The sequence below is a fragment of the Poecilia reticulata genome, chromosome 1 (genome assembly GCF_904066995.2).
Source record: "Poecilia reticulata chromosome 1, P_reticulata-male-v2, whole genome shotgun sequence".
NCBI classification, from domain to species: Eukaryota; Metazoa; Chordata; class Actinopteri; order Cyprinodontiformes; family Poeciliidae; genus Poecilia; species Poecilia reticulata.
In genome coordinates this window covers 20771615-20798933 of record NC_088830.1, presented here as the reverse complement: position 1 = coordinate 20798933, position 27319 = coordinate 20771615, and the positions used below count along the sequence as shown (strand labels likewise).

At 39.2% G+C, this 27319-nt stretch overlaps 2 long non-coding RNA genes across 3 annotated transcripts; both read right to left on the bottom strand.

Annotated features, from left to right (window-relative positions):
* Positions 1-25562, bottom strand: LOC145552138 (uncharacterized). 2 transcript variants are annotated; one of them, XR_014088082.1, is made up of 3 exons: positions 25292-25562; positions 3245-3328; positions 1-788 (listed from the first exon to the last, which is right to left on the bottom strand). It is a non-coding gene; the product is annotated as an uncharacterized LOC145552138 (long non-coding RNA). The 2 variants fall into 2 exon arrangements; XR_014088081.1 differs by lacking the exon at positions 1-788 and adding an exon at positions 1767-2705.
* LOC145552141 (uncharacterized) lies at positions 11897-16710 on the bottom strand. The gene is made up of 2 exons (XR_014088084.1): positions 14035-16710; positions 11897-13931 (listed from the first exon to the last, which is right to left on the bottom strand). It is a non-coding gene; the product is annotated as an uncharacterized LOC145552141 (long non-coding RNA).
* Positions 25563-27319: the final 1757 nt, after the last annotated feature.

Sequence of the window (27319 nt, the reverse complement as noted above, 5' to 3'; positions counted from 1 at the left end):
TAACCCACAGCGTTTATAAGCACAGAAATCTGTTAATCTGAAGGGAATTTATCAGTCGGTTGTGATTCTGGCTCTGCTAATTGCAGCCTGTTGATTTAGGAGCAGTTTGTGTCATCTTTGGTTTATGGCTGGGCAGTAAACCTGAAGGTGTGGGGGAAGTGTGCCTGTGTGACTGAAGAGGTCACTTGAACCACCTGGACTGGTGGACAGCTGCTGCTGAAGCACGTCCTGCTCAGAGTGGGTTTTATTGTGGACAGAAATACATCTGAGCACAACTTTGGTCATTTTCATTCGTGCATAGCCACAAGTTTACACAGCAACGCAGGATGAAATTCAAACAGCATGTCACTCCCATGTGTTAATGACAGCAGTTTCACATCAAAGCTTTTGAGGATTTGTGTTGCGTATGCGTGTTTTGTTTTGTAATTACATCCTTAAAAACCAAATGTGTTTTGCTTCTTAGGTGGCTGCACAGCTGCAATGAGGCATGCACGCTCCCAGACGCCGAAACACACGCACTGCGCCACGCCAAAACATACAAAACAGCATTAACAAAACAAAAGCATTTCCTCCGAGTTCCCGGTTTCATCTTGACGAGATCTTTCCATATGTGTACCGAAAGTTGGGCTCTCAGGTGTGGATGTGCGCAGTTACCTTTGTTGCGATGGGACTATAGTAGGCTGTTGTGTTGTGTCTATACACACCCCACCGCCGAGGCCTCACGGAGATGCTGAGGAGATGAATAGGATTCTCAGGAATGACTGGCGTGTTGGAAACTCTCTATTCTCCTACACATGGAGAAAGGCGTGTCGAGTTTCACGTATCAGGTGAATGTGTTTGTATGGGTGGAAATAATTATTCATTGCATTTCAACAGGAAAACAAATAGAGAACAGAAAGGGAAAGAGTGCTCAATGTCTCTGGTATGGTGTAATGTTGATGAGAGTTTTTATGCAGAGGCCGATTTCGTCAAACTGGGTGCCAGGGCAAAACACACACGGGGAACCTTCACTTCACTTCTTTGTCCATTTTCATCCATCAGCCTTTTAACTTGATATTGTTAAATTTCCTCAAGTATGTATGATTTTTTTTTTTTTTTTAGGTAATAGGTAATTACAAACTTCTCACATACTGTGGTTGAATTGTTCTATTGTCAAGGCAGAAAAACTGATTAAATTGAGGATTTCTTTTGAGTTGTTTCACATCCTTCAGCTTGTTCGTACCTCTCAAACTGTCCAGTGTTTTGATGTTACAAACATAAACCATAACATGTATTTTATAGGGAACTCACATGACACACCAGCACAAACTCTTATACTGTATAATTGGGAAGTGGAAGGAAAATGATTCAGTTTTTTTATATATATATTTTTAACAAATAAAATTGGAAAAGGTGTGATATGTATTTGTATTCTGCCCACCTTGATATACCTCTACCGGCTTTAAGCATATTAAGACAGACATTTTTTTTTTCTTTCTTTCTTTGCAAAACAACGCAGAGACTGGATGAAGAGCATCTGTGAACCACACCTATCAAATGTATTTAGGCTTCGACTTTGGGCCACTTTAACACATGAATATGTTAATGCTGTCTGTTTACAATTTAGGCAACTTCTGACAACAATGACTTACACTGAATTTTATTTAAATGTGAATAACTGACGTAGAATACAAGTAAGGAAACACTTTTTTCCTTTTTTATTGTACTTATAAAAATTTTGAAAACTATGAATGAATGAACTTTGTGATAATTGTGGTAATAAAGTAGCAAGAAAAGGTTGAAGAGTATGAATTATGTTGTATACTTGCATATACACATGTTTGATCAGATCTTGCTTTTTCCTTGGAATCAGGAAAGAGAAATGTGATGCCAGCAGTGTTTTAGACATGGTTCAGGAATGCTTTGTAACCTCCTGGATGCGTTGCTGATGCATCCTTGCAGTAAGTTTGGTAGTTTACCACTGGTTCACGTTTTCTTGTGATAATGGGGAAATACATTTGTAACAGTGTCCAGACTGATAAAAGACAATAACTTTGTTTTTGTTTCTTATCCGTCTTTGAATTCCAACAAATTGAAAGGATTTCTTGAAATTACTCATCACTTATTAACTTTCCAAAAAAATGTGATGAATCTCAGAGAGGTTACAACTCAACAAGGGAGACATTTACTTTTTCGCAGCTTTTCCCCCTGATAAATTAAATCATATTTTGAAATTGGATTTTGTGCTTGCTCCGGTTATTTTCTTCTGATACAATTTAGTTTTTAGGCTCTGAACCAAAATTAAGGAAATTTGTAAACAGGAAAATATTTTTGAGCACCATTTGTGTTGCTAAGATGGCATTTTGTAGCTTTGTGCAAATGTCAAGATGCAACCATTTGCGATTCATAAAATGTTAACAGATTAAAGTTTTACATTTAGAAGTGCCACAGATTGGTGTAACTGGGCAACACTCTAAAACTGAAATTGAGCAATTTCAGTTTGGGTCCAGGCTTCAAATTGTAGGGAAATTTAAACTCTTGCAATGCGGTAGTCAATATATAAGGACATAAACACACGGAAGTAACACTTAACAAGTTATTAACATGAAATAACCTGATCATTCGTTGCCTTCCTATGCAATTCAACTCGATTCTCATCTCCCTTCAATCCCTGACTGGGATTTCTTCCACTGAGCTGAATTGTTCTGCTTGAACGTCACCTGAGTCTGTCAGCGAAGAGAAGGAGTCATTATGAATGATGGCATCAGTTTTCTGCGCTGTTTTAGAATTGTTGTCTGCAAATGGTTGTAGTTTGGCAATGGGGGCGAAGGAAGTGAAAGAAGCCATTCAGTACATTTTGGCCACATTTCTAGATATTGAGCTACTGAAATTGGAGTAGGAGGAATGTTTAAGACATTTTGCAGGCTGAAGATGAATAACTTAAAAAAGAATGCTTTTTCAAGGCAATCTTGAATTTTGGTGACATTTCATAGGTCTTTTCCGCCTTATACACTTATCTTAAAATATTCTTGCTGCCTTTTCAGAAGTTACTGCACTAAATTTAAATAATGCGCCGCATTGAAGTTACAGACTGTGTCAGTAACTGATGACAAAGGTCATCTGAGTGTGTGTGTGTGTGTGTGTGTGTGTGTGTGTGTGTGTGTGTGCGTGTGTGGGGGTGTCAAAGCCACCAGGGATCGTTACAGAGCTGCTGTGATGCCTTGAGAATAAGAATGAGTTGTTTAATGTCACTCTTAGTCATTACCAGGTTACTGATCTCAGCTGGACGTTGTTGCAGACATCAGCGTTGTCAAATGAAGCTTGTCTTGATTACTTGGAGATGTTAAGGCTGCAAAAAAATGGGCAAAATAGCTTCTGTTACAATTTCTGGCTGCACTGACTTTCATGGTGACTAGCTGCCTGTTTGTATTTTTAGACAACTCTCCACAGAGAATCACCGTTGGATATAACAAAGGATTGTTTCCAAGCAACATGTTTTTACTTAACAGTAGCACGTGTTTTATCAGTGGGATTTGGATAAACATTCTGAAACCATTGTTGGTTTATTTTGCATTACTTTCAAAGAAGTTGTTCACGGATTATTACATATTGTTTTATATCATTACAATCCTGTTGCATTAACTAATTAATTAACTAATTAATTAATTAATTAAAGTAATGCTGTCCAACATCTTTGTTTAAAAGTTGTTTTACATAGGTTTATGCTATTTTTTTCCACATTTGTCTTGTTTTTACTGTAAACATATTGGCGCCCTGTAGTGGACATATGTAAAAGGCTATCAAATAAATTAATCTTTTATTACAGCAACAGTTCTACAGGATCTTGGTCCATGAACTGATGGACCAAGGTGATCCATTGATGATCGTTAATATATGTTTTCCCCCATTTAACTGTTGAAATTTCTAGTAATGACCTATGTCCATCTTTCTGTAAGAGACTACTCAATTTTTATTTGAACTTTTTTAGTCAAGAAGTTATTTATTTATTTATTTATCCTACATCACATTTGATTTAGGTGTATTGGAGCAGGGATGCATCTAAACATTGCAGGACAAGAACCAATGAGGCCTGGGCTCAAAAAACACTGAATTAAAGTAATTTCTTGATTCTGCAAAGTCTGGCAGAAAACAGGGCTGAGTGTTGCTATTGAAACTGAACCAAAAAATGTGTTTAAACACAGTTAATTTATGAATTAATAATTACTTTTTCACAAACCAGATTGATTTGGATGGCATTTTTCTCAGAATAAATTAAATCCACTTATTGTCTGAACAAAAATTCAAACAGATTTCATTGTGATCAACAGATGCTTTCCAAACATTGTACTTTTACAAAACCTACAGGTCCATGTGAAGTGTTTCAGTTTGGTTTTGGTGAGGATGAATGATACGCAAGTATCTGAGCAATATGACATCATAGCTTCTCGTCTGACCTACCCACAGTAAATCAGGTGCAACGGCAGCAACACCTAAGCCCATTTTTTAAGGTGGATTTTAGTGATTGTATTGTATTGACAAAAACAGGCGTGTGATAATAACAAAAGCCTTTTGATTAAGTTTGATCCTTTTTTCTTTTTTTTTGCATATATGAAGCCATTTCAAGAAAGAACAAACACAGAGCTATCTGACAGGGGTTGTGTTAACCTAACTATCAACTAACACAATATAATCTGAATAAGGAAAATAATTTTGTATGGGTATGGGACCAAAATGTGCCTTAGGCCAGAGACTAACAATCCTCCTATATCCGGCCAGGATGATATGCACTATTAATCCTGATTACCCTCTCTGACTTTGTACATCTGATGGTGTTTGCTTTTGAAACTTCCTCATCTTCTCCTATGAAACTGGCAAATGAACAGTAAGGTCCAACTGTGTACACCAACGCAGGTAAGTACGTCTGTTTAGTAATGACAAAGGAAGCAATCCAACCAGACTTGATAATCGTACATAGATTGCCTTGTGGAGCAACAGCAAAGTCTCAGCCGTTCTAATCCCTTAACACAATTATGGCCCTCTGTTTGTGTGTTTAAGCACAGCTACTCTGCCTGTGGTTTTCCACAAATGTGTACCAAAACAACTCAACTGCCATTATCTTAAAATTCCCTGTAAGTGCAAGGCAAACAAGCGTGTGACACTAATTGTGCCGGCGGGTCTTGAGGAATAGCATTGTTGTGACAACAGATTAAGAATATGTCTGAAGCCATTCCTAAATCTGAAGAGAGATTAAGAGGGAAATTGAAGGTATCCCAAATATATCCCCCGTCTCGCCAAACTGGGGGATGATGCAGTCGAAGTGGCAGGAAGCGGGTAGAAGCCAACAGGAAACAAAGAAGGTCCAAATCTTTCCTGTCTATTTTTTTTTTTTTTCAAACAATGAGCAGTGAAGATTATTTCTCTTCATTATGCGTTTTGCCCTTCCTTCATTGTTTTTCCAGCATGCTGAATCAGAGCACTTGGAGTTAATGGTAAGTATCGCCATAAAACACTCTTGCCTGACACACTTGCATTCACACACAAGCACGCACAGGCGTTCTGGCAACATTGTTCATGCTGGAGTTATCTCATCCATGCACACAATCCTTGAATTTGTTAGAAGATTTGTTCTTGTCGATGTTTTTCTACAGCACATTTTGCCGAGTTAAATCAACATTGTGCTGTGTCTCCTCAATACTTTTCAGAATTGGTATTAATTTAACTCTCAGATAATTATTTCATCAAGAGATTGAGTAGTTATAACTACTTCAAGAGTTACAATTACTTAACCTGAGGTTTTGTTTTTAGAAAAACATCTGAAAGTGTTAAATTAACTGTGAAATTTGCTGTAGAGTCCAGAAAAGATTACAAGTGTCACAAGAAACCTTGATCCCAGTTTGATCAGGGATCAGGGGAAAGCTACAGCAAAAGAGGTGAGTGAAGGTTTTAGCTGTCTAGTCAAAAAGAGGATCAAATACATGAAGTATACAATTTGCTGTCGGGATTTTGTTCCAAATGAGGTTTTATTGATAAAGCTTGTTTTTGTTGTAAGTAAGAAAAATGTGTGGATTCTTAATTTATAGTAGGAAAAAAAAAAGGTTTGAAACAATTTGTTTTACCTTGCTTAACCATGCTATAACAAAATTTCCAAATGAACTAAGTCATTTAAATGTTGTATGTCATACCTAATCAATTTTAACAATTAGCTTTAGTTGTTTGTCCCATTAATCAAAATCCTATTTAAGAGATAAGCAAAAAGATGTACACAAAATTAAAACATTCATTCAGGTTGAATGGAGGGAAAATATGAATACATATCTTGCAACAAACAAGAATTTGATTTGTGTCTGGACTTTGTCTGGACCGTTCTGAATATGCTTAGCTGTTCTATTCTATTGTAGCTCCGGCTGTGTTTTTATTTATTGTATTTCTGAAACATGAATCTCTGCCTCACTTTCAAGTGTTTTTCAGTTTCCATCCAGTTTTTGCTACGGACTGTCCATTTTTCACCGTTATTCTTCGCATCAGCCCTGAACGGCTCCCCTGACCCTGCTGAATGAAACCATCCCCACATTATTATGTTTTCTTCATTGTCATGTATTCATTTTCTAACAAATCAAAAAGCTTAATTTTTTTTCTCATCTGACCCGAACACCTTCTTATGTTGGCTGTGTTTTAAACCAAACCTTGTACTACATTTTAAACAATTGTGTAATTTGCCATTCTTTCAGGTCAGAGTTCATATGAATACTTCAGCATGTTGCCGTCTGTAACCTGAGCATTTTATTGTTTACTGTTTGGGTTGTCATATGGCGCATGCTCAGAGTCAAACGGAGTATTTTGTATGAGCTACAACAGGTCAGATCAGATCACAAAGTAAAAAGTTTAAAAGATGCGAGCGAAATCCGAGGGGGAAAACGGTAAAAAAAAAAAAAAAAAAAATAGAACAAGAATAAGGAGGAAGAGGGAGGGAAAGAAAAATATAAGCAGAGGCAGAAAGTGGAGGCGCGAGCATGAGAGGGAGGTGTGTAAAAAGAGGAGTGTGGGAAAAATCAATATGCTCTCTGGAGCAACTGGAAGAGACAATCAGTCCTGTCTGACCCCCGTCTCCCCTTGGTGTCAGTGTGTGTGTGTGTGTGTTTGTCTTTTTGTATATGTGCGCTTTTTGTGCATGTCTTTAATTCAGAAATGCCTGTATGCATTTGTAAGCAACCGAGCCATAAATTGACTTTTGAATTTATGCAGATTAATGGCCCGATATGCCCGACTCGGCGTGGGCAGCTTGTGTGCCTTTGTTTGTCTTGTCCTGCATTTGCTGTCCTCAGCTCAGATATGCTTTATTGGCATGACTGCTGAGGACAAGAGAAGGATGGTGCCAGTGATGCTAATGGGATAAAACTTCATTACTTTCCCTCTATAAACTTTATGCGAGCGTCGATCGACTCGAGGCGGAGTTGAAAAGGAAAGAGGCCGGCGTGTTGCGAATGGACACTGTATAGAGGCTTTAAGTGGCAGCGCAAGAGCTGCATTTAGCTGACGGTCACCCACAGTCACTTTTCCCTGCAACTCCATCTGGCTTAATGCCATCTACGGAGTCACCTACACACACATGCCATGGGCGGTGGGCCAGCGACATTCGGTGAAATGGTTTTGCTTTGATAGCCATTATCAATAGAAAGAAGAAAGGGCTCCTTTTTCTTCCCTCCCTCCTTGTGTATGTATGTGCGTTTGAATGGTTAGGGTTTCTGCAGGCCTCGAGGCCAGCAGCTTTCACAGGCCATCCACTCGACGTTTGGGGTTTGTATAGCTGCCTCGGCCCTCCATTGTCCGTTTCCCTCCTGAATTCAGCTTCTCCATCTGCCCCCGGGGGCCTCTCAGACCATCGGGGGGAGTGGGTGTAGATGCACAGATGAAAGCACAGACAGGAAAGAATGCAACTTCTCTGGGAGGAAGAAGTTTACCAATCATAGAACATCTCTTGTTTAATTCTCTGCAGCATCATCTGATCACTTCTTCCATTCACCCTCCTCCTCTCTGCGTCTCTCTCTGCTGTGCAGTTGCAGGGGGTTAATTGAGGTCTGAACAGCAGGGGGGAGAAAGGGGTGTGTTATGACACCTTTCTAAAGAGGACACATTCACAAACCTGCAATACACAGCTTAATATATACCAATCTGGCAAAACAGTGTGCCTCAGAGTTCTTCCTCCCCTTTTACTGCTTAAACAGTCATGACTTGTCATGGCATGGACTCCACTTTAAAGGTGTGCTGTGGTATCTTGCATCAAAGTGGTTTTATCAGATTTTTAATTTCTGCAAATTGTGAGGTTATCTTCATGGCCTTGATTGCCCAGCACTTCGCATAGATGCTTGACTGGATTGAGATGTGAGGAATTTGGAGGCGAAGTCAACACCTCATATTTAAGAATATATATATTTCACTGCACTGACAGATGGAAGCAGCAGACATTTTAATCTAAAGTGCAATTGAGAATATAAAAATCTTTAACATATCTGGAAACGGTGCTTGTATAATAACCAAGGTGTCCAAAGTTTGAGAGCCAACTTACTCATGGCTATAATAGGTTAGCATTTAGACTTCCAGTAAATGTTTTAAAGCAATTCTAGACGTGGAAAAAGCACTCATGTTTAAAGTAAATAAACATGAGTGCTAAGTTTGATAGCTGAAAGATAGCAGCATTCAGCTATCAAACTTAGTCTGATGCTGGCCTGCCATTTTCTGAATGTGTTTGAGAGAAACTCTCAATGTGTTTCTCTCAAACACATCGAGTTTCTCTCAATGTGTTTGAGAGAAACTTTTGGTGTGTTTGTTTGTGGAGTGAAGTCAGATTTAATGATACTTTCCACTATTTAGACATGGCAATCTTTCCTAAAATCCAGAGACACACTGAAGTAATTAGTCCAACATGTAAGGGTGGCATTTTAAAACACTTTCACGTGTGGTTGTATCCTCAAGCATGGCTGCACACTCCTCCTGCATTCTTTGTGAGCAGCAGATGGTAGGACGGTGTTCTTTTGCCAAATTCACCGCTTGAGCCCGTAAATAATCACAATAGAACAACACAAACACCTCAGCAGCTACACACCGAGACCTAAACAGCAATAAGCAGTAGAAGAAATACAAACGAGACAGCCAGGATGCAGTGACACAATCAGGTGAAGAGGATGATCACCCCTTTCCTCTTCTTTGAAAGCTCCGTCTCATCTCTTTTTAAATTCTCACTGGGAAGTGTTGCCAAACAGTTGCCATGCTGCTGTCTTTGTGCAACAGTTAAAATGCTTATTGAAGCTGAAGTTTAACAGTGGGAAGCTTTACATCAAAGTCTGACATTCACCTTTTATATTCCCTCCCTTTTGATGCAGGATAACACACTCACACACCCTTCCCCGAGAATCGACAGTTTAACCAAATCAAAACGTGACATCGGTTTAGGGTCTTCTGAGTCTTGAAAGCACACACACACACACACACACACACACACGCGCACACACCCACACAAACAAATGAGCAACTCCTGCAGTTTTTTGGGCCCCTGTTGGCACTCATTACCTCCACAGGGCACTCCCCATGCTTTGGCACAATTAGCACAATATACAGAGCAAACACACAAAAACAACTTCCCCACACACATGCATGCATTTTGGCAGCAACGCCATCATGCAGCAGATGCTTCTGAATGAGCTGCTTTGCTGGGAATGATTCATAATGTGACAATTGAAAATCACTCTCAACACATTCATAACCACTTAGAGCTGCCTATGAATATTCACAGTCTGCAGAATCCACCACATGCAGCATTCAGCTATCAGTCTAGACAACCACACATGTCGACAATGGCCCCATTTTCTCTGTTTTATATATTATGTATTTTGTACCTCTTTAGCCTTCAGACAGTGTTTTGTTTAACATGATGCATTAAAAGTAATTAGAACTGTGCAGAATAATTTGTGGCCAAATTACCGCCGCTAATGTTTTTTTGTCAGTAAAGGAAATTACTTTCCAGGACTCTGTTCCAATGCGATACAAATAACGCTGATAACAGTTGAAATATGTGTCTGTTGTATGGGTGTGTGTTGTAGTCCATATGTAGCCTTCACGAAAGCCATATTTTACTCCCATGAGAGCAGTTGGTTATTGCTTCTCAAAGGATTTAGAGTTGCGAGTCGTTTATCACTCACTGACGCTCGTTTCAGGCTTAAGCTCTCTCTAACTTCCTTATATCACCTGACTGGCAATATTAAGGCTGTCCTAAGGGCTACACAGTTGAGACTGACATGAATTTATATAAGCTAACTAATCCGTGAAGGTTTTACAGATAACTTAAACATTATTTTCCAGCAATAACATTCAAAAGACTTAGATTATGGACTATGTGATAACTGTAAAGTCCTGTCAAACTCTCCATAGCCTACACAACCTCTTAGAACATGGCTGAAATGCATTATGCTGCTATGTTCTTAGTACTCTTCAAAAAGGGTTTCTTTAAATCAGTGTTCTTCAGTTCTGGTTCTCAGAGACTGCTGCCCTGCATAGTTTAGATGCGTCTCGGCTCCAGCACACCTGATTCGAATGAGCATAGCTCCGCCATACCATCAGAAACTTGTTAATCGCCCATTTATTCAGGCCAGGTGTGTGACAGAAGGGAAACATGCAGGACAGAGGGTGGACCAGAATTGAGAAGTAACTTAAAACATCATTAAAAGCTTTCAAAGTAACTAAATGTTTCAGTTGAAATTGAAATAAAACCTTCTATTTTGTGTTTATATATTTGTAGATTTGACTCCAGAGGAATCAGTGGCTCACTAGTCATGAAACTCCCAGCACATCTCTGGTTCTGCTGTAAGGAGATGCTCCAAACTAGTTGTAGGTTTTGTGAAGCCACAAGAAGGTCGTCTTCCAGTGTTGCCCTCGTTTTACCTCCTTCCATCTTCCCTTGGCCTTCTGGAAATAAAATCCATTTTATATAATGTTTTAGCACTTTTTTGTCTGAACTTTTATACCTGATGCTGCTGCTACACCTGAATTTCCCCTTTGCAGGACAATAGGCGCCGTTTCCATTTCTGTTTCTAAAAGTTTTGTAAAGATGAACTACTTTTGCAAGGCACAGACATTATTTCTTGTCCCTCCAATTCCTCCTTTTTTCCATCCCCCTCAATGGATCAGAAGAAAATTTGTTTTGTTTGGCATATTTACATATTTTCTTTCACTACATAATGATATTTTAACCGGCATTCTCCCACATCTCACTTTGATGTTTCTCCGCAGTGTAAATGTTGCTATGCGGCTATGTGACAGCATTGATCCATTACCGCAGCACCGCAGCAACAATCTCACGGCATGGGATGCAGACAGACACTTTCTCAGGTTGACACTGGACTCCATCTTACTGTGACTGATCACAGGAGACAACATTTATTTATTTATTTTTTTAGTCGTTTGATCTCATCCGGTGGACAATTTTCTCATAAAGAATGCCAAAACATTTGGGTTTTCCCTTTTAGTCCCTCACTAGTGAGTGAAAAGCCGACAACTAGAAAAAAAGGGCCGAAGAACAAAACAAACGCGAAAGGTGAAAAAGGAAAAGGACACAGAGGAAAATGAGTGAAAATTTGCAGCAGCAGTTCCTTTAATGATTGAAAACAGATGAGGGGAGAGAGGTGATGAAAGATCTGGGAAAGAACCATTTGCAAATTACATTTCCAAAACAAGCACGTCTCCATCTTTTGCCCGAAAAACTCAGCGGAGGAAGTTGGTTGACTGGGTCATTTGTATTTATATTTTAAAAAAATAAAATATTTTACCACAGGATCAACTGAACAAGAGCAAATGCTGTGTTGAAAGTGTCAAATATGCTAAATCTGTGGTGTGCAACAACCACAAAGAATAAGACATGCAGACTCAATAAAAACGACTCCTTTTATTTACATCCTTTTCTTTGATTATCTACAGCACTTTGTCTTTTCCCACTAGCAGCAGGACATGACTTCATAGATCACAATAAGTGGAATGGATGCATGTGTGTTAGAGACATGTGTGCAAAGCCCTACTGTGTGTGATCTTGTCTCTCTGTTGCTTCCAAACAAATTCAGACCACATGTTTTTCTAGCAATGACTTTAAGGTCAGAACTGGGAAAGCACCTTGCAGTCCCTTTCCGCCTGCTGCTGCCTTCCAAGCACCGCCGCACAGCTCCGTCCCTCTTCCTCCACCTTCTTCCAACTCTGTCCCGCTTCCTACATCTCTCGCCACATCCAGACCATTTGTCTCAGTCAGCACAACTCTGTCCCCTCTCTCATCTGTCACATCTCATTTCTACATTGCGTTAGAGGAGAGGTCCACAACAGCAGCAGGAGAGGGTTAGCTCAGTGTGAAATGGATTATTGGAGAGTAGGTACATGCTAAGAGTATATTATGTGACCTGCTGCCTTGGTAAAAAAAACAAAAAAAAAACAAAAACAAAAGAAGAGCCAGGATGAAATATGAATCATAAGAAATTATATTTGTCCATGGGTAAAATATGTAATTAGGAACCTCCTCAACACTCGTGGGTTAATGCTGAGAGTCAGAGAGATGGAGAGAGAAACTTTCAGGACTGTGACGACGAAAACAGAAGAAGGAAGGAGTGGATGGAATAACAAAGAGAAACAAAGCCGAGCGGAAAATGAAAAGAGGAAGGGAAAGGGTGGTGCTCTCACCTTTTTCAGTGCTGTGCTGAGATACAAAGAGTAAGTGACATCTCCATGACAACACAGACACAAACATGTGGATTTAAGTTTAACACAACTTGTTGGGACACAAATTTGTTCCACACGGTCACACTACAGCCTCAAAATACAAAAAAGTTTCTATTAACAACTATCCATGAATTCAAGATTGAGGTGAAGCTAAGCATAGTTTCGGTTGATGAGCTCCTTCTGATTAAATTATGGATTATCCTTAACAGATATAATAAACCAAATGGCAACACATTCCTTGAGAAAATCTTGTTAGTGCAACAGCCCTTATAACGTGTAGCTTTTTAATTCTTTTTCTTTCTTTTTTTTTGGCGTTATTGTTAGACACACAGCTATTTCGACCATTTTTAACGTTAAATAGAAATCTGGAAAGTGTTATGTGTGTCCGTGTTCAACTCCATTTCCTCTTATTCTCTAAATAAAATTTAATGCAAGCTCAAACGATGACAATCTAGCTGCGTGGAATAAAACTCAGAATACATCCAGCTGTTCTGTGAAGGCCTCAGGGGTTTATTAGTGAACAAACATCATCATGAAGACCGCAGAACACAGTGGAGGGGCTGGAGACGAAGTTATGAGGCAGCTTTAAAAGCAGGTTATAAAACAAAGCAGCAAAGAGTACCGTTTACCCATCATCTGAAAACAGAAAGAATACCAACACATGGGCTTCCACCTAAACTGAAAAGTTGAACAATGAGATAATTAGTCAGAGATGCAATAAAGTGGTCCATGGTAACTTTGGAGGAGCTGCAGAGACCCACAAAGCAGGCGTGAGAATCTATGAATAATAATGAACTAAAATATTGTTTTCCAGTTTATTACAAACATTTATTACATTTTACTACAAAGAGTAAAAATGTAGAGCTCAATGTTAAAAAATCACCCTGACCTGAACACACAATTCCCAAAGTGAAAAGCTGTGGAGGCAGCTTTACGCAATGGGATGATTTTCTGTAGCAGGGAAGGGAAAGCTGTTCAAAGTTGATGGGAAAGTGGATGGAAGTAGGTTCTGTAGTATCCAGCAAAAAAAAAAAAAAAACTGCTAGAAGCTGCAAAAGACAGCAGACTTCTGAATGCTCACCTTCCAACGGGCAAACAAACCCAGACATGTAGCCACAGATGTAATGGAACATCAAAGCAAAGCATATCAATGCATTGGAATGGTCCAGTCAAAGTCCAGATGAGTATCCAAAGTCACAATCTTCCTATTTTCATTTGTAAAAATTAGACATGAAATGCAAATTAAATGAGTTAAACATTTTCCTTTAAAACTCTTAAAAAATCCAAGCACTATGAATATTTTTATACCGTATAAAGAGGCTGGCGTATGCAACCGATGCACACATACAGACCCAAAACATTGATTCACTGTCCAATGGCATCCTAAGACCAAAAAACAAACAAACTCCATGTCATATTTTTTGTCCAAAGTTTGTGAGCCTGCAGAGAGAGATGCCTTGGCTGTGATCCTGGTTGCGTGTGATGGAGAACTCAACAAATTTCTAAACAAACATTCTGGTTACAATTAAGTGCAAGAATCACTGAGACAGAAGTTCTGAAACCAGAAAAAGTGGGAATGAAAGAGATAAAACAAAACAGCTTGCAGGTTATATGCAAAACAATTACCCTTGCTATTTATCAGACTTCTTTCACAAGACCAAAGTGTAAAAACACCAAAAACGCTGCATGCAGTCTGTAATTAATTAGTCAGGATAGATCCAAGATTAATGCTGATAACACAGCAATTCCAAATCACAGGAAATTGTAATTCCCAGAACAGAGAGGAAAAAGTGGAGCCATTAGGCTGAAGCTTTAGGGACTCATCAACTTCAAATGGCTGCAAACACATTGATTTCCACCTGCTGCAGCTGAGTTCACAATGAACATTAATATAAGCCCTGACTCACATGCACTGAGAGAGTGCCCAAGTCTCCTGAGATGATAATAGTCCTGATCTATTTCAATCTTGCAGCAGCAAAACAGGGTAAAACTAACCATCCTTCTTCGTTTCCTTGGTTCACTTTGGCCTTTAAATCTCGAGGCGCTCTAGGGCAAATGGGGGACATAATCCTTGCTACGAGACCTGGCTCAGCCTCGGGGTTTTCACCAAGCTGAGAATGACTGAGAGACTTCCAAAGGTGTCAGGAGCGCATCATTCCATGGCTTTGAAACATCTCAGTTGGCTCATCTTAAAGCTGCCGCCAACATGTTCCTTATATTCCTTATATTTCCAGATATGCTGGTGTATCTAAAAAGATGCTCTCTGTGGATCTAAACATGACAGAAACTCAAAGATAATTTATGAAACTTTAAGTCCTTCAAGTCACTTATATTGAAGCCTGTCTTGTAAAATGTGCCTGTTTTAGTCCCAATGTGTGTCATGGAATGACACACATTGGAATATTTAATCTCCTGCTGCTTAAAGTGTCCCCACACACATCAACATCTTATAATCACTTCAATATTTCAGGCTGAAAGTTTAATGCTATAAACACAGTGCGCGAGTTCCCCGAAGTAGCTAAACAATTAATAGCTGAACCCAAGGTGAGTGATTTTAATTTATGCTCCATGCAAACAGAGCCGTTGCAGAGCCTAACATGATATTAAGCAGGGTTGTTGTTGGATCATTGAGCTGCCATTTAAATAGCTCCCAGAACGTTCTATTTATGCTGCATCACAAATTCTGTCGGAATATCCAACAAGTCCCACATTTTTGTGGTACTCTTCATTTGTGGGAGTTCCAATCATACATACAAAAATCATTCTTGAGCTATGTTCATTTAAGAAGTATTTCTTTGCACACTAATAAAATGCAAGTGTTCAGTGAGGGAACAACATGTTCAGTCTGAGCTGACTTCGAATTAATCATTTTTGTCCAGGATTTCAGGTATGAAAAGGGAATCAATTTCTATATAATCTATTCCAGCAAACATTTCTTCACTTTTTCAAACTGCTTCCATTGTTTTCCTTGCAGCTGTTTCTCTCTCAGTCAAACACCTTCCTTTATTGACCAACACAAGTCAGAAAAAAACCCTCCTCTATAGGAAATTACGAGCTGCTCCACCCCATCTCCAGCGCCACACCCAAACTGCTCACGTCTGGTACCATCTGGATCCCCCTCCGTGCTGACTTGCTATTCTGAGAACAGTAAGCCATTACTCGCCCTAATAACGTTAACCAGCAACATACTTGCCCTTATCCAAACAGTCCTAATGTCTCTCTTTTGCTTCCCCGTACACAACCTGAAACCAGAACCATTTGTGACAATGTAGAACTTTGAGCCATGTAAATACTGGAAAATAAACCTTATGTTTTCTGGCAAGCTTTCCTTATGTTTTTTGTTTTTTTAAGCCTCATGCTACTATGAAATCTTTTACATTTTTCATTTACCATCTCTCAGAACAGTGGCAGTTCTTGCATGAATGGTCTCCAGGCGAGTTAGTTTTTGTTGTGTGCCCCCGTCTTCCTCCATGCACTGAAGACGAGGAGTTAGCTGGTGTTTCACCAGACATGGACTTAGTTTGATAAGGGTTCCAGCTGGACATGCAAACAAGCAATCAAATGTGCTTTGGGTGCAAACAAGGCTTAAAAAACAATAACCTAATGTAGATTCACTAAAAATCAGTTGATTCTCAGCTCCGGTCGGAAACACAACATTTTTCTGATCAGTGAAATCGCCTTATCTTGGCGTTTCTGGGCTTTCCCAAACAAAAGCACACCTCAGTGTCGATGCTGTGATGGAGTAAAAACAAGTCAAGGAATAGTGAGGTTTCTGTCATCTGTTAAAACGGAAACTATTTTCTACAATATTTGGAGAAAATATTGTGCTATTCTATTAGTCTAAAATTTGTAATTTTAGACTAATACGACTAATATTACCTACCACGTTATTTCAGCCACTTGAGACTTTTAATGGAATCTGCCAAACAAAACCATAAACAACAGATGTTAAAGACATGCAATTTATCAAAACACCGCTGCGGTGTCTTAATTCCTCTTCGCATCTCCATATTCATACAAGTTTTATAAAAAGGAAAATAAGAGAGTGGGTGTGACGCTTGAAAAAAACAAGCCAAGTAAAAGAAAAGCTTGCAGCACACAGAGGCGCATCGACTGATGAGAACACATGCAGAATCTCAAACTCCATCAACTAAAAAACTGAAGTTTGCCTTATTCCTCTGTCATAATCTGTTAACTTGTCAAATAAACATTTCTCTGATTATAACCTTGTGTAACTGTATCTATTCAGTGCTAATTTACCACGATGTCCATGTGAAGTAGATATTCCTGGCCGCTTCGACGTCTGTGCAGAGGGGCAAGCTCGTGTCCATCAGAGGAGCTGTCCCTCTTGTCTAAACAGTTAAAAGATAGATGTCTCCTGTAATCAGGACACTGATCACAAGATGATGTTGCTACGATTCACATCGGCTCATAAACGACTGGCCTGGTCCCAATGGGAGGTTCACAACACCACTACGGCTTGTTTTGATGAATCATTTGTACCGGGAGCACAATTTTGTCTCACTGTACATCTACAGTATGGACTTGATGTTCCCTGATTAACACAAACACAGAATGTAGATATTAAATCTCAGGAAGTTTTATTTCAGTCAACGCTGTCAATTCATCTGTAGAGGTAGAAAGTCAGGTCATGTTTTTTTTTTCTTTCTCTGATTTTGTGAAAAGAAAGGAAAGATGGGCACAGTTTCAAACTGACTATCCATCTGGCAGTTTGTATGATTAACAGCACTCCTGACTTCACTAAGATAAATATTTTGGATAGGCCCATCCAGGAAATGCTGTTTAGGAGTAGTTCTTACAAGAAATGTTTTCGGCCCATTTGTAATACGTTTTCTTTTTCTTTCCTTTCAGTCTGTGGCTGCAAAAAAGGGAGTCGAAGAAAACAAAAACTGCTGCCACAAAATGAATTCACTGATTTACATGACTCAGTTGCAGCTGGTGGTGGTGGAAGCAGTACAAAGTAAACCAAGAAAAACATCATGAACTCAAAAAAAAAAAAAGCTATGGATAATGGGGTCATGTTCGTGCATAGTCATGCAAGCAAGCAACATTTTTTAAATAAACAAGGTTCAGTTCTGGTAAATTTTGTTGCCACAAAAGCTTGTGGGAAATTCTGCATTCAGGGGCCTTCCTTTCTGAATGAAATCTTCTCCCGGCATAATATTTTACATGAAAAGAGGGAAGACGCAGACATTTTTTGCCCTTCAACACAGAAATAAACCCCTTAAAACCTAAGAAGGTGAGTGGTGTGGCAAAGACTGAGTGTTAACACAAAGCTTAGCAGGTGCAACTCTACGTGTCGCAGCTGTCTGCTGTTATATGGGCTCAGTGTCAAATTATGCTGAGCAGCACAAACAGGCTTGTTTTGCGGTCTTGCTTATGTTGGCTCTTTGGTTTTGTCTGGCCAGAGAGAGAGAAAAAAAAAAACACAAGTTAAAGTGGATAACGTTTCCAGTTGGAAAGGATCACTTCAAATACATGTAAAGTTCTTTACAGCATCGTTAACTCGGCTGTGGTTCTTGATTGTCCATTTCAGGCTCATCCGCTTGTCAGGATTTAAGTAATATATCAGTCTGTACATCCGCCTTATTTTCAAAATTGATCTTTCTAAATTTAAAGCAACCAAGTGGAGACCATTACTGAACCCTGGATCAGCAGCACAGCTCCAAACTGAACACGTTTAGTTGTGTAACAAAATAAAAGGAGAATATTGTTACTGTCCACCCTAACCATGTAAAAGTCATTCAAATCCCATCGAGAGAACAATGCCGTATCCATCTCTACTGCTAAATGAATCAAAGCTATCCAAGTCGTTCGTGTTTTTTATTTTCATTCATTTCTTTGCCACAGTGACCGGATGCCTGTAAAGGAGTTTTTAACAGGCAAAAATGTCAGACTCTATACTCCTTCCTGAGGACATTATTGCTGCTCAACCAATAAGTCTATCCATGAGAAAAAACAGACCATTCATTCATCGGCCGGCCTTGTCCTCCATTCATTTGTCCGCTCACAGAGACAATAGGCTGTTGTTGTTGTGTTTACGGTCCCTGTTGGTGAGTCTCTCTCCCAGGCCCGGCACTCTGTGGACTCAGGGAGCCTGTTCACTCTAATAAAGTTTAACAGGCCTGCTTCAGTCCCAGAGGTCCACCGAACACTCAGAGCGACAGCGGAGCAATGCTGACTTTCATTATCTCAAAATCCTATGACCTAATTATATCCAGTCTAATCAGCACTCAGTCCTCCGCGGTGTGGTTTTCATTACAGAGACGTGGTAAGGTGACTGACAGGGATGATTTAAACACTGACGAGTTCAAGGCCTGACTCAAACAAATTACTTAATCATGAAGCGATTGCTTCATTTGCAACACATAGATCCTGCGACACATGGAAAGAATTTATCCCTAAATGAATATTTTCATCATGCGAGAGTCGAGCAGTTTGAACTTTGGATAATTAGAGTGAATCTAAAAATGTATGCCGATGCACGGGCGTCACTGTGGCAACGTTTCTGATAGCGACTCAAAACTGACAAAACCCTCCCACCGCAGCAGACAATAGCTATGCATCGTGGTTGCCGTGGCGTTGACACATGTAATCAGGACAAACACAGAGGGATCAGGGCTGTGTATGTGATCGTGTCGTTGGCCGTTTCATGTATGAGCTTTTAAACATGGCTGCATGATTAAAACTGTGCAAACGCAGTTTTAATGCTCACAGCCACACAGTTTTCTCGCTCAAGCTCTCCGCTGGCACTGCGTCGGCAGGTTGTTTTCACTCCCTCATCCCCTTTAAATATGTTCCTTCTGCTGCAACTATAATTCCCCCAGTCTGACTCTTTTTCATGTTTAGTGTCTGTTTGTCAGTGCTAGTCTTCCAGAGCTGGGTGGAGTAAAAACAAGATAAATGCTCTTCAAGTTGAATTATTGTGTGTTGGGAAAAGGAGTTTCGTCATATGTGCACGGATTTTAGTATTAATGGGTCTTAAGGTGCCGGCAGCCTTTGAGATTTCAGCAATCTATTAAGTTCAGAGCAGGCCGTACCCATTAAACTTTAGTACAATATCATATTTGATGTATGTAGTCTGTAACTGAATTATAAGTTGTAACACATGGCTGTAAATTATCCACAGATTTTTCTCAAACATTTTTTTTTATCTTGTTTTGTCTCGTGTCGTGATAAAAGAAAGTAGGAGGAACCATCATAAAGAAAGAGTTTCTGCAAACAATATTTCTGTTGACATCTTTGTGACTCTCAAAGTGCAACAAACGAGATTTGGAGCTACGACCACAAATGCTGTCACAGTTGTTCTCCTGTTTACTTCATATTTTGGTTCGGCAAGCCAAATTACACAGTAACCCACCAGCTCTGAGCAGTTAACTCTCTGACAGGATGAGGGAGTGCAGAGCAGCAAATAATTGTAAAAATGAACACAAACTGATTCAGATTGTAACACAGCTGAATTCTGTGGCATACATGTGGACATAGACATTTTGACCATTTACTGGATCTAAAAACAGGAAAATTGTGGGGAAAAAAACACAAAAAAACATGCTGAGACCTGCAAAACACTTGAGGCATAGATTCAACTTCAACCTCCGAGTCAACCACACTAAACATGCAGTCAGAGCTACAATGGAATGGTTTATATGTAGCATAATATATAAAGCATATGCATACGTTGAAATGGTCCAGTACAAGTTTATATCTAATTGCAGGTGAGAATCTGTGGTAAAATCTGTGAAAATAGATTAAGCTTAAGCTCTGACCTTCCTGAAGCTGATTGGTTATTTCTGCAAATGGCAGTAGGACCACAGGGATTTTTTTCAATGATTACCTGTCTGAAGTTATACTATCACAATATATAACAACTTCAATAAATATGTAAAAAGACACACATTATCATTCAAGTCACCTACTGAAGTTTGAAAGGGTTTTTTGAAATGGAAAATTAATAGGATGTAATTTTTTTGTCACCTTTGATTTCACCAGGAAAATCCCACTGAGATTAAAAATGTCCTTAATAAGAAAATCCCAGTCAAGGCTGGCAACAGCAGCACAGTTTTACAAAACACTTTTTTCAATATACAATTTGGACATGGATCAGATAAAGCAAACACCTAATTTTTGCCTGAGCACAATAATATTGCAATTTGAAATGACTAACCCAGTCCCCTACCTTGTTTGTCAAATTGCAAAATGTCCAATTCAGCTCAAGACCACGACACTGGCTCATCACACAAACTCCTCTGTTGTAAGCTCCACAAGTACAGAACCCACTGTTAACTCAACCCCCAAACCCAAGAGACTTTCATTTTAGGGCAACACTCCAGCTCTAATTAACAAAATCACATTAATGTCTGCCAACCACTTTTCAACAGTGTGTTTAATCAACATGAGCAAGTTCAATCCATGACCCATGAAAAGACACAGTCTGAGAGCAGAATCAGTATTAACTGTCCATGGCTGCACTACAAATAAGGATAATATGAAGTTTTGGCTAACGAGTTAGATCTGCAGTTCATAGGTATTTTCCATGGAAGTATCAAATCTAAACAAATCTTTTCTGTTGTTTTCACACATGGTTTTTCATAATGTTGTATGACATCTTAACAGCTTACAAATAAATGAAATTGTTTACAGTTTGATCTACATCCTGAGTTAGATTTGGAAAACATTCAAACATTTCCGAATACCATTGTTTGTTATTACAGAAAGTGATTTTGTCCAGTTCGTGCAAAACTTCCTATAGGACATGTAGATTATTTTCATAATATAAGGAATCTAGGCTTCCTTAAAATTAGCTATAATTAGCCAAGCTTAAAAAGCATGCTAGGTCAGATATTTGTACAATGGGAAAAAAAAAATCTATATTATCACCTTCCTAAAGAAAAGAGGCCTTAGTCATTTTTGCCAAAAGTAATATTGGGAGGAAAAAAAAATCTAATTTTTTTGCCTAAAAAACGATTTAGGCAAAAAAAAAATAATCTCTTTTGGCAAAATATTACTTGAGCCATTATTTTAGGGAGGTGATGATATGCAGTGCAGCTCAGTACAGAGAGCTACAGGGTCTGATTAGGGTAAAACATCTGTTAAGAAACAAATAAGCTGCAGCGTCGTCAATACTAGTCTGAAGCAATTGAAACACGTCGTCATTATCAAATATAAACTCGGTTGCACTACACCTTGCTTGAGCCAGGTTTGACCCTATTGTGTCTTCAAAACTGCATTAATTCTTTATGGCATCCATTCAGCAAGGTGCGGAAACATTCCTCTGAGATTTTAGTCCATTCTGACGTGATTAAATCATTGCTGCAGATTTGTCAGCCGCACGCTGTTGATGTAATTCCACTGTTCCACTGTATCCCAGAGGTCTTGTGTTAGGTTGAGACTTGATGAATGTGGAGTGCAGTGAACTCATTGTGATTTTGGCCCTGTGAGCTGTAGCCTCAGTTTCATGTTTTTACTGGACAGGAGCGGACCTCTACTTCTGTTGCTGGAGCTCGTCTGCTTCTAGGTTCAACAAAATGATATTTATCATACTTTGGTTGTGACAGGTGATTGGTTGAGCTACTATTGCTCTTCTGTCATCTTGAACCAGTCTCTTCATTCTTTTCTGTCTTCTGACATCAACAAGGCATTTTCATCCACAAAGCTGCTGCTCACTGAATATTTTGTTTTTTGAACCAGTCTCTGTAAACCTGACAAATGTTGCGTGTAAAAACACAGACAATTTCAAGGCGTCAAACTGCGATGTCAAATTTCCTTTAAGCTATGTTTGAGATATATATATATATATATATAGAGAGAGAGAGAGAGAGAGCATTTTTATAACAGAAGGTAACATAATTACTTGGTTATGCAATAAAATGTCATTAGAAAATACATAATACTGCACCTGTAAATCCCATTTCCTACCAATTTCAATCTTCTGTTTGAACTTCAGCAGGTTCTTTTCACTGTGCCTACATATCGAGATGCATTGAGTTGCTGCCATGTGATTGGCTAATTTAAACTATCTGAAAAGTGTCAGGTTGAAGTTATAACTTCTTCTTATTTAAATATTTTTATTCAATGTCAAGAAACAAAAATACCAGTATTTTTGATTCTTGACCAGTAGAAAAGAAGGAGAGATGTAACTATGTCTGTTTTTGTATTTCACAGGTCTTTCCTATGAGTATGGCATGGACTTGTACATATATTTAGTAAATCCCAGGTAGTGGGAGTAAGATATGTGCAGACCCAAGCAATCTAATATTTGATAAAAAAAAAATGACTTAAAGCATGCATTTACAAAAGAGCTCTGGTTGCTTTCAAATGCCATATCCCAATCTTTAACCACCATCTCACGAACATGTCTAGAGAAAACTCTGCTTCTGTTCTCGTTTAATAAGGAGCAAATTCCTCATAGAAATAAAACCCACGATACAAGAATGCTGAACAGATGTAAAGAGAGAAAAAAAAAATTTAAGAGAACCCGACATAGTGCTTTATTCTGACACACATGCTGTTGGGAGAACAAAAGACGTTCAACCTGCACATGTACACATAAGCGCTCACAGAGCGAGAGTGACAGCGCGAGTGGGTGAGCGGAGAAACAGAAAGAAAAGTGTCTTTGAAAGTAAACAAAGGCAGAGTGATCAGGATCAGATTGATGCAGATCAAACAGTTGTGTTGAAGTAGGAGGAGAGAGGCCTCTGATGAAGACATCAAACAGAACTAATGTAAACCACATATCAGCCGGACATCTCACATACACACGCACACACGCAAAGTGGCAATAACGCTCTGCAGATGCACACAAAGCATCAATATGAGCACTCGCGCGCACACAACCAGGATGGACAATAAATCCAACCTGCACAAAAACAGGCAGGTTCTGTCAGAACTGTCTACACTCTCAGACCAATGAAAGACACACATCTGTGAAACAGGAACCACCCACATGAAAGCCCTACTGCCCCTATACACCCTCTCCAGGAGCCAAATAGTTTACAAATGCTGTTTAAAGATATAATATCATGCTCATTTCTTTCCAGGAAAATATAATTATAGAGGAAAACAACAAAAGAAAATGAATTTAAAAAAATTGTTCTTCAGCCAAAAAGCTTAGAAACTTTAAAAGAATATTTGAACTAAAGTTTGAACTCATCACGGATGAATTGCTTGTTTTAGTCAAAACATATTGCTGGAAATGACTGTGCTACGCTTGTGCTATAATGGATTTGTAATCTTTGCATGACTGTGTTCTGCATGCAAGAAAAAGTTTCAGACTCATTAGGCCAGACACTTGCCAAAAGGGCGATATAAAAACGTGAACATGGCAGCGATTATGTAGAGTTCATTGTGTTTGTGCGTGTGTGTGTGTGTGTAGGGGTGTGCGTGCGTGTGTGTGCGTGCGTGAGAGAGAGAGTGAGGTTACAGAAAGGTCAGAAAGAGGACACAGCAGTGGCAGGAACAAGAAGATAAAGGTATGAGCTCCACCCAAGCTTTGTTCCGGCAGCTTCGATATTCCCAGAATGCATTCCTGGATTTATTCTCAGCTCTACACGTAAAAAAAAAAATGTTGCGAGATGTATTTTTAACATCATCTAAGAACTGTAGGAGGTGGGAGTGGCTGTTCTATTTCATTTTGGAAAGCTAGAACGTTTTAGATTGAGTCTGGACTCTCCATACATCTTATAAGACGTATTCTTCTTGTCTTAAAGCAAATAAACCAGCTGTTCCAAATTAAATTTATGAGTCAAGCTAATCTCTGTTGACCAGAATTCATTTTCAGCTTGACCAGATCTAACCTTTAACTATCCATCCTGAAACTATATCATCTTTCCCTTGTCAGTGGTCATACAATACTTAGAGGTGCCAGGTCTCTGACAACTCCATTTATTGGTTTGTTATTTAGTTACGGATCATTTAGTATAAGAACATCAAAATAAGGTCTGAGGAAACACAATTTCGAGACACATCAGTGGTTTATTAAAGGTGCTTCTTTGAACAAACTATAGGCAGGATTGTGAGCTACACAACACGTGTTCATTTAATTTAATACACAAAATCACTCTCAGATATTGAGGTTTCACCTGAACAATTCCGGCTGTTTTGAGCTCATTAAGGAATGCGCCGTTTTAGGGATACGTGACGATTATGCAAATAAGCTGCTGCTGCCCAAGACCTCCTAATTCAGTGTTTATATTAGCTTCTCGACAGGTGCTACAGGCCGTAGCACAATGGAACAACCTTACATATTTGACACGAAGCAGACCCAAAAGCAAATGAAGCACCTCTCTCAACTAAACAACAATAAAAAAAAATCTGTCAATGTCGGTAATGTCCAGGTGTTTGACATGTTTTCATAGACACTATATTCTCAAAGTAGACTGCACTTCCGGGTTGCTACAACAGTAAATGCGCAGATTTTGTGGGTAAGCTAAGGTGAGACAGGGACTAGCAGAGGTCTTATTTATCACAGTTAGCTTATGCTAACTGACAAATCATGTTCGTGCTGAACAACAATACAAAAACACACAACGCGTCATTATGTACTTACCTCGCCCAGAATTGTGACGAACAGTAGGAACAGAAAACCTTCATGCAGTCCAAGTATTTTTGGTAAATCATGCCTTGTACTGTTTGTAGTTTTCAGAGTCCTTCCTAAACTGATTTGCGCCAACTTCTACTTTCTTTTGCAATATCGCAGGGACATTGCAAGCAAAATAAAATGAAGCCACGCAGCTCTGTTCTCCGAGACTGGGGGAAAGCGCTAAAGTCTTAAATGAAGTTGGTGGCTCTCCACTTGGGTTGCCAGGTGAGAGGCTGGTCTTGACTTGTGGTTGCTAGGTAACAAATTGTGACGCAACAATTTAGAGGTTTTTGAAACAGGTTATTTTGCTTTACTCCTAATGTTTTTTGTTTGTTTGTTGTTGTTGTTGTTGTTGTTGTTGTTGTTGTTGTTGTTGTTGGACGTTTCCTAGAATCACGAAATACCCATATGGTGGTACAGAAACATGCCATGCAAAAAATGTATTTTGTATAACGCAAAGTTGGGCTGGGATCCTACTTGAAACCAAGCCAAGCCGATAGTTTTCTAGCGTGGTCATTGCCTTACTACACAATGCTGCTTGATTCTCATCTCCCTTCACTTTTCAGTCTGGTCTTTCTCCGATTGAGGTGGATTTCTCAGGTAGAATTTCAACCATGCCAATCAGCAAACAGATGTTGTTTTTCTGTGCAGTTTTAGAATTGCAGTCTGCCTGTAGTTTTAACAAACTCAGCAGTGGAAGAGAATGAAGCCATTGGTCTATGTTAGACACGCATCCATGCAATTGCAGGAAATTTTTTATAGAGTCTAACTGGCCAATTGGGTAAAATTTAAAACTTCAACAGAGGCCACGCCTCCAGCAAGTAATTGTTTCTCAATAGCCAAGGGTCCAGACCCTATGTACGAAGCAAACCGTAGAACAATGAACTGGTTTTTACCAGCCTAGCAGCCTACGGCTTTCTGTAAGACAACTGATTGGAAAAGGTTTTGATTAAATAAAATGGACCCTCCTTTCTAGGATTCATTAGAGTATGACATTATCCTAAATACAACATTTGTATTTATAGCATTATTAGAGAGAATTTCAAGCCAGTGTCTGCGATGGTTTGCCAAATGATGTTGTTAAACCTCTGAGGTGGAGTCCAGGTTGCTTGTTTTTCTTTGCTTCCTTTCTCTTTCTGGTCTTTCTTTTCTATCGGTCTATTCATTACAGCTTAGAGTGCATTGAATAACGCTCTAATTAATTTGTTGACCGATTATGTGCTGTAGTATATGTGCATGTGTTTATATATATGAGTTCTCATGCATGAACAACAACCCAGTAAGGATTTGTGTGTAGCATGTGTCAGGGTCAGATATGCCTGCTTGCATGGTCTTTGTGATGTATCGGTGTGTGTGTGTTTAGGAGTTTATGAGTGCATTGTGATGCACACAATGTTGCTGGTCTTGTTCTGTTTAAAGGTCACCAAGAAACACAGGAAGCAAGTGGATTATGGTCGCAAAGAAAAACATAATCTGATGCAGTGGATGTCATGAATTGTCTGTTTTGTGTAAGAATTGTCTGCTACTAAAGCTGAGTTTCTGTCTCCCGCTCATCCTGTTAATGTGATATTTCACCCTTGACTGTCCTCCTGAGAGGCACCATGTAAATGATCAGTTTAAGCATGCTGTGAACGTGAAAGAAGTCATGACTGGAATTAAATCCAGCATTCAAAGACGGAGATGTGGGAGAGAACCGTCGAGTCTGGCATCCTGTGGAAGCACAAAGTAAACTAATTACACATCGGAATGGCTGATTAACCAGCTAGAAGCTCAAATAACTCTTCGAGAGGCAGACTAGCTTGATAAATAAATAAGCAAGAAAAGATCTAGAGTCTCACAGACACAATTGCACACATACCACCTCTGTTGGGTTATTTTACAAGGATTACACTGGCAATTACATACATTGCTTTTACTAGCCGTTCCCACATTCCACTCTCTCCGTCTCACTTTTTTGTTACACTTTCTTCCTGGCTCTTTGCATTCTTTCATGAA